At 47.5% G+C, this 7,718-nt stretch overlaps 1 long non-coding RNA gene across 1 annotated transcript; it reads right to left on the bottom strand.

Moving 5' to 3' along the window:
* Positions 1-959: 959 nt before the first annotated feature.
* On the bottom strand, positions 960-5,370 carry LOC136790000 (uncharacterized). The gene is made up of 4 exons (XR_010829043.1): positions 5,231-5,370; positions 4,991-5,084; positions 2,434-2,519; positions 960-1,270 (listed from the first exon to the last, which is right to left on the bottom strand). It is a non-coding gene; the product is annotated as an uncharacterized lncRNA (long non-coding RNA).
* Positions 5,371-7,718: the final 2,348 nt, after the last annotated feature.

Raw genomic sequence — 7,718 nt, 5'->3', positions numbered from 1 at the left:
TAGCTTCTCAGCGGAAAAAATGCTGAGCACAATTGTTTTTCAAACATGTGAAGGGAAAAAAAAAAATCAAGCTAAAAAGACTTATTATCTCAGGAAGGTTTTAAGCAGCAGTAAAACACAGGAAGGCATGTGGCCACACTAGTTACTGGAAGGGCAGAAACATAGGGCTGTGTCCCACCAGGGAACTGAAAGCAGATCATTCCCTGTGAGCCTGTATGAAGCTCTCCAAAGGTTTAGTTAAAATAACACCTGTACCATAAAAAGCAAGTAGCATGGATAGGCAACAGCCCATTCTGAGGTCTTTAGCTTCTGCCACACTGACGGTAATTTCTATCAAACTCATCCCTGTGGAGTGAAATGTCCCTATCTCTTGGTGGCTCTAGCACCAGGAGTGTCCGTGAGCAGGAAGAGTTGCCTCAGGTCCCAGAGCAAAGGTCTTATTGCTCAGCCCCATGAGATCCAAGGACAAACACACCTTCTCAGTCCTGCAGTCAGTGCTCAAAGGGTGTCTTCATAGGATGAATATTTCTGGGGCTTTCCTCTGCCACCCTATTCACACTGCTATAGGAGGCTTGGCCTCAAGCTTGGGGTGGTTGGAAAGATTCTCCGATGTGAGCAAAGTCCACCTTCAGCCAGGTATCTACACTGTGGGCTCGCGTCAATGTGACTGTGCCAGGGAAAGAAAACTCAATGTACAACAGAAGCTACCATCAGTGTTTGGAGTTAACCGAAGCTGAAGACTCCATCTAATTGCAACACTAGGAAAAACTAAACTTAATTCCTGTGGAGTCTGTGATGATGCCGTAAAAAGGAAAGTATGGCTCCGGCTCCAAAGTACAACATCCAGAGGACTGGAAAGGCAGAGATGTCTGGTAGAGAGAACACAGATCCTGGAATTAAGGTACTGACACACACGTCAGCTAGAGTACTTAGAAACCTAATGCCTGATGGATTCCCTCAGATTTACACACCAAACTATCTTTCAAGATCCAAGGCCTAGTCATTAAAGGCCGTCCATGCCGTAATACTCGGGCAGATGTTTATGAGTATCTCTGCCATATATCGGAAAGAAGCAGCACTGCAAATATGCGTCATGTGCCGTCTTCTGGCAGCCACCAGTGGTAACGCTTTAGCTCGAGTGTCACATGCTTTTCAGGATAAGTGGTTCCAAGTTCTGCTTCTCCAGGCAATGTCAAGCTGCAAGTGGTCATGTTGTTGAATGTAATCACAGGCCAGGTGCTCCTGGGTGGCCATGGGTTTGTACCAAATGCTAGAGGAAAGGAAGGAAGTAGAAAACATCTCTGTATTGAATGATTGTTCTTGAGTTTCTCCATTAAAAAGTCTGTTTTTCAAGATATATCTGGGCATCCTTTGCACTTGGGTAGAATCTTCTGTTTTGCTTGGGCTGATAATAAAATCCACAATGTGCAGGCCTGCACCACTTTCATTATTTGTATCGTTGGTATTACTGAAGCTAATTCCTGGTCCAAAACAGGGATAAACTCTTGTCTGGTGCAAAAGTGCAACCACACTGTTATGTTTCAGGAATTAACAGTGGTGCAGGTCTCTTGGATACTCCAGATCTCCCAGACAGGCAACCCCACTTCACCTTCCTCCACAAGTAGAAGCAATTGCAAACGCGCAATTAAGAGATAACGTCAGTGAGATAGAGCATAACTGCAGGGTAATAGTCTCTTTACTCTATATAACTACCATGACAAAGCAGCAACCTTTATTTCCCAAGCAGAAGATGTAGCTTTGACCCTACAACTCCACCATCTTACAGTTACCTCCATGGTGGGTTGGGTCAGTCCAAGTGTGTTTCGTTTTGGCTGTGGGCTGCTGGAGCAGTTGTTCACTGCTGAGCAGTCTGCATGCCTGCTGGCTTAGAGCACACGGATGTGCCCGAACTGCTGAAATACCATTCAGTCCCTGGCTCTGTCATCCTATTTCCCCTTGTGCATGTTCTGCAGCCTCGTGGGAGAACAGCTGTGCATGGTGGTGGCACGAGGAGACCTCAGGCTGGACAGGGAAAGATGCAGTTTGTACTCAAGCCAACAGGTCCAGAAGCTTTGTTATCCACCTTTTGCAAAATGAATTTGGTCATCTGTGCTTTTGTGTCATTCCCACCTGGGACAGAGAGGAGAATGTGTCTCTGTTTGGGGGGTAGAGGAGAATCACTGTTCCCATCCTTGCTGCTGCTGCTCCCTGCCCAAGGTCACCCAGAAGACGGGTGTGCTGAGCACTTCACCCAAAACCTCCCGGCTATAGCAAGGGCTCTGTGAAGCTGCTTGAGGAGGTGGCAGGATCCCATCAGCAGACGGGGCTGAGTTATATCCCAGGTGGCAGGCGATGGTGAGGAGCTGGGGGAATCACGGGCCAGGCCCAGGAAATACCTGTCTGCCATGTCCCCAGGGATCAGAGGGAACATACCTGGCTGGGGTGGATAGGCAGTTTGGAAGAAAATTCCTGTTGTTGAGATAGACGCTTGGCTCAAATCCAAAGGTGTCAGTAGGCAGCTTTCACAAGCACAAGACACTTAACAGAAAACTCCCAGTGGTTTTTCTGTGCTAACTATTTTCCCCTACTGAAATGGGATAGGTCTTATCTTTCTAAAGAAACCGTCCAAAATTTGCTTCCTGAGAAAAACCCCCCACCTTGCTTAATTGCTGCACGAAGCTAAAAATAAATGTGTTGCTTTCCACTGCTCTGCCTGTGCAAAGGAGACAGGCCCCAGGGCCTTGCTGGGAACCATAGCCTTTGAGGACTCCTCCACACTGCCTGGCAAAACTTTCCCCTGTCTGAATTTTCCCTATATCCAGCCTTTGTAAGACATGACGGGACTCCCTTTTACTGACTTGCTTCTGCCCCTGCTTCTGCACTTCTTACCCAAGAAGACCTAAGAGCCAACCTCTGTCGGTAAACAATGCCTTGGTGGTTCTCCACCAAGAACTGGTGGGGTTTCCTTCCTGGGGATCCCTCAATGTTTTTGTTGTCTGCTACAGTGCACTTGGAGCCAGGGTCTTGCTGCAAAGCTCAGGCAGAATTAATGTGGTGTGCATGTCGACTCTCAGAGCTGGGACTAAGGAAGGTGAGTAAACCATCAAATATTGTTAAAAATGTTTGTCCCAGCTCCAGTTCCTGTATCTTCATCCACCAGAGAAAGGAGATGTAGGTTTGTAGCAGTGATAGCCTCAGAAAGGATCCAGGCCTAGAGAAACCAGTGCTTCCAGGAGCATTGGGGTCAGAAGGTAGAAAGCGGGAGGGAAGTGCCAGACTTTTAGAGGGTTGCTCTCCATGCTGAAACATCTCCCTACAGCTCTGAGGACTAGCACACTGTGTTGCAGAGCACCCCAGGCAATTTTCAGGAGCTACATTGCTGCTATTTACAGCAGCCCCTTAGCTTGGCCCTTCGGCAGTGGCTCAGCCACAAGGCCATGTTTTCTGGCAGCTCTCTGATGGATGGTTTTTGCATTGAACAAAACGCACATTTGTGGAACTGCCCTTCAAAAATGCTTCATGCTGTTCTTCCAGACCATGGCAGACTTGAGACCAATGGGATTTTAGTGTTCAAAAGGCCACTGGAATTGCAAGGAGGAACTAAGGTGTGCACCCAAAGCAGGCCGTGGCCTTCTGTTTCCTCAGCTGCCTGGAAATGTTGGTTTTGAAAGTGTCCTGTTCCATCAGTGAAACAACACCCAAAGACATCTTTCTCTACAAATATACACAACTATTTTCTGAGCAGTTCAGTGCTGAAATCAAAACTTGACATTTTCTCTCAGGAAGAGCCTGAAAGGGGAACAAGATCTTGGGGATGAACTTGTAGCTCAGCAGGAACACGAGGTACTCAGTACCTATGAGGAGATGCCCAGTAAAACTACATCTTTGAATGCCTAAATGATTCATCACTTGCTGGGGCTAAATAGAAAATGGGTTGCTGGGGATTTAGGGCTTGATTTCTGAGTGGTAGGGATTTCAAGAATAGTGAGGGTTTCCTGCAGCTCCTGTGTCACACCTGCTGGCACCATGCAGACATCTCAGACACCCTCAGGCACCTCCAACACACCACATTTCCCTTTAAGCAGCAGAATTGTCCCCTAGATCTCCATTAACTACAGTGGAAGCTCAGAATTGTGGTTTGCAGGTAGACACCCACACACATTTGGGTATTCTCATCCCTGTTCTACTCCACAGGAAACAGCTCATTCTCATTTTATGAGCTGTGTTGAAAAGTGGGGCAAAGGAAGGAAAGGGAAATTCCTGGCAACATGAAGACCTTCCTGATCTCTGACGACTCACGGCTGGTTATCTGTTTTTATCCAGAACGAGATATTAATTCCACTGAAGTTAGCAGAAACTTTGCAGGAGAGTTAAAAACAAGGATTTCAGCTTCCCAAGAAAACCCACTCACTAAAGCTCCCTCGAAATTCAAATACCAGATTGATAAGGTCAGGGACAAGCAATCTTGGCTGCTTATCCAAAGGCTAATCACTGATCTTTTGTGCTGGTTGCGAGTAGAATCTGCATCTTGATAAAATATAATCCTGTCATCAGCTTCTGCTGAGAGAGGGTGAAGGGAGGAGTTAGCAAGAAATCTGGTGCCCTCCTCCCAGAGAGGGATTCTTGCAAAGTGCTGACAGTCCTTACTGAGCAGTATGGATTTTCACTGATTTCAACAAATTTTGGATGGGGGAAAAACCTTGAGGAAGGAGAATGCATGGGGCTGAAGGAAGACGGGAATCCAGGCACTGTGACAGTCAGACACGTGACCTCATTTCACCAGAAAATGGGGAAAAAATGCCACCAACCTACAGTGTCTATTTGTTTGGCCTGTTTTTTAAACAAAAGACAGAATTCCTTTGTTTGGATGTGCTGCCTGTCTGTGATCTTCCAGAAAACAAAGCTAGAGTACATAGTTTTCTTTCTGGCTCTCTGCACAGCCCTGCCTCTCTCTCTGTGTTCAGGGATCTTCTGGGAAACAGAACCTTACCAAGAACATGAAATGTTGGATGCCGAGTCCTTTGACATGACTCCCACTGACTCCAAGAAACTTTGGACAGCCCGGCTGAGATTCATACCAACGACTGTTAGACAAGCAAAAATAAGTTGCCTAAATCTGAGCTAGTCTCCCTCGGGTTCCCTTTATAGTCTGTGGAGAGGAGTCAGAGGCTGCTGGAGAGCTGCTCCTCTGACCTATTTTAGGATGATATGAGTCACTCTTTGAAAGAACCTGTTTTTCCCCATTGACCGTGAGGGGAGTCCAGGATGGCTAGCTCAGACTTGCGTGCCTGACTTCAAGACGAGTCCTACTCCACCTGTCTGCTTTTGTGGGGCTGCCTGCTGCTGCTGATTGCTGCCAGTGCTGCGTGCATTGCATTATTGAAGGAACAAATACATTCCTCCATGGCCACAGCATCACAATGAGACATCACAAACCGGGGTATGTCTGATAACTATTCCGATCACAGTGCTAGCGGCTGCCAGGGTCAGGCTGGTCTTCCAATACAGCTAAAACTGTCACATTTTGTGTGAACAGAGTTATAAATGGGCTCTCAAAAAACATTTCTGCTACAGCAGGAATCAGGAGACATGTTATGTTGTAGGGTGAGCCCTCTATGTAGAAGGGACTTGTGACATGAGGCTAAAACCAAAATGGGTAAGTAAGAGACAAAGTCACTATCTGCCTGTACACAGCGAATGGTATGAAAAGAGCCAGCCCTCCTCGGCTCTGCTGTGTGCCGGTTAATGCCTACTGCAGCTCCAGTCAAACCAATTTATTCCAGCACAACTGAAGACAGGACCTGCTCTGGGAATGGTGAAGAAGAAGGATGAGAGGGTCAAGGAGACTCCCCCAGCGGGGGCATGCAGGCAGCTTCCTTCAGTGTTCATGTATCTAGCGTTAATTCTAGGAAATAAAAACCATTTGACACATCTGCTCTTAGTTATTTGCAAAGGCCCAAATTTGCCAAATCAGTTGTTGAAAGCTAGACACTGAGGCTGTCAACATGCATCTCCTTCTGGATTCAGTTGTCCTAATGGAGACGTTCCCAACCTGCTCTTCCGCCCCCGTCATCCTCCGGCCAGAGCCTCTCACCTCAAATCTGCTGCTGGTTTGCTCCGGAGGCCATTCACTAACCCGTTCCAGCTCAAATGAGCTACTTCAGCTAAGTTCAACATGTTAATCCCCCTGAAAAAGGCCTTTCCCATAGCTTTGGCAGCAGGGCATGCGCTGGAAGACGCGATGCGTTCCTTCTAATGCCGTCATTGCAGCTGGGCTCTGGCTTTCCTTCCAGCATGAGGCAATGGCCATCAGACTCACGCCTCAGCTGCTGGTCTCCAGATTATCTGGTCTTCCTACAAGTAATCCAAAAGGCAGGGTGATTTTCACAGCACCTGTGAGAGCAGATAAAAATCGTCCCTCGCTGGGGATGATGAGGGTCTTGAGCTTGCGAGAACATAAAGGAGTATTCCATGACATGCTCTTGTGCTAGACTCCCATTCTTTGGCCAGCTCTTGTAGATGCCCTGCTGCGCAGCTCCGAGCCTTGCTGGGGTGGTGGCTTGAGCAGATGATCCATTCTGAAGCCACACGTGCAAGGATTCATAGAAATGAAGTTTGAGATTGGCACCTGGAGTGCATTTCTCTGACTGTCCCAGTGTGACAATGTGATGTAAAGAAGGTGTCTCTGCAAAAGAGTACTGCATCCCAAAAAGAGGGGAAAGAAGGTGTACCCTCTAAAAGTGGTTCTGGGTGTTGGATTAAGGAAAAAAAAATAAATAAATAAAAGGAATTAATTTCAGACATTTGAGCAGCTGCTGAGCCCTTTCTAACGACACCTTCCATCCAAACACTAACTTGGATCCAACAGGTTCTCTTTTGGCCTTCCATTAATTCAAAGCTCATCTTCCACACTCCTCCTTGGTTACGTCTGAGGTGTAGGAGCAGATAGGGCTGCTCAGGCTGTGGGCTTCATACCCCCCCAGGACTTATGCCATGTTAACTCCAACCAACTACTGACACAGGCACAGAGTGAGGTTGGGCCGGTGAAAAACTTTTCTTCCCACCCTCCCCAAGATCCACCTCGGCCTCTTGCTGTCACTGCTGCTTTCACCTGTGATTTGCTTCTGCTTTGCACCAGCATAAATAACCACGAGGTAAAAAATGGTGGAGAACCCAGACCTGAGCCTGCCATGGGGACGTGGCCACCACCCACCTGGGGGCTGAAGCAGCCTGGAACTGTTGTTGTAGCACAAGAAAAAGCAGCTGCCATGAATTTCTACCAATGTTCCTGTGCTCAGGTAGCATCTGGAGGTGCCGCCAGAGCCTGAAAGATCTCAGTACACTTGTGGCAGGGCTGAGTGATGAACATGCCTGAATCTCAGTCAGTTGCGATTTTTTGGAACTCTCTCAAAACGCCCTCCTTAGCCCCACACTTTGATTCCCCAGCCCAAATGACCTTTTGCAGCTGGTCCGTGCAGAACATCTTTTACCAGTGTCTAGACAAGCTTTAACTTGTGTCCCTGGACTGCTCCAGAAGCTGAGTCTTTCCAACTGCTAATTAACACAATCTTTGGCAACGCCACTGAGCAGAAGCCACCAGCCCTCCCACACACTCCTATTTCTGTGACATTGGCATAAGGAGCAACTCATTTGACACCCATACATTTACCTCATGGTAAAGCCATGTGAGAGCATGGGGAAGCAATTCCCTGGATCTT

Source organism: Anser cygnoides, chromosome 2 (genome assembly GCF_040182565.1).
Source record: "Anser cygnoides isolate HZ-2024a breed goose chromosome 2, Taihu_goose_T2T_genome, whole genome shotgun sequence".
NCBI lineage: Eukaryota > Metazoa > Chordata > Aves > Anseriformes > Anatidae > Anser > Anser cygnoides.
Note: the sequence above shows the minus strand (reverse complement) of the source record. Positions and strands in the feature narration are given on the sequence as shown.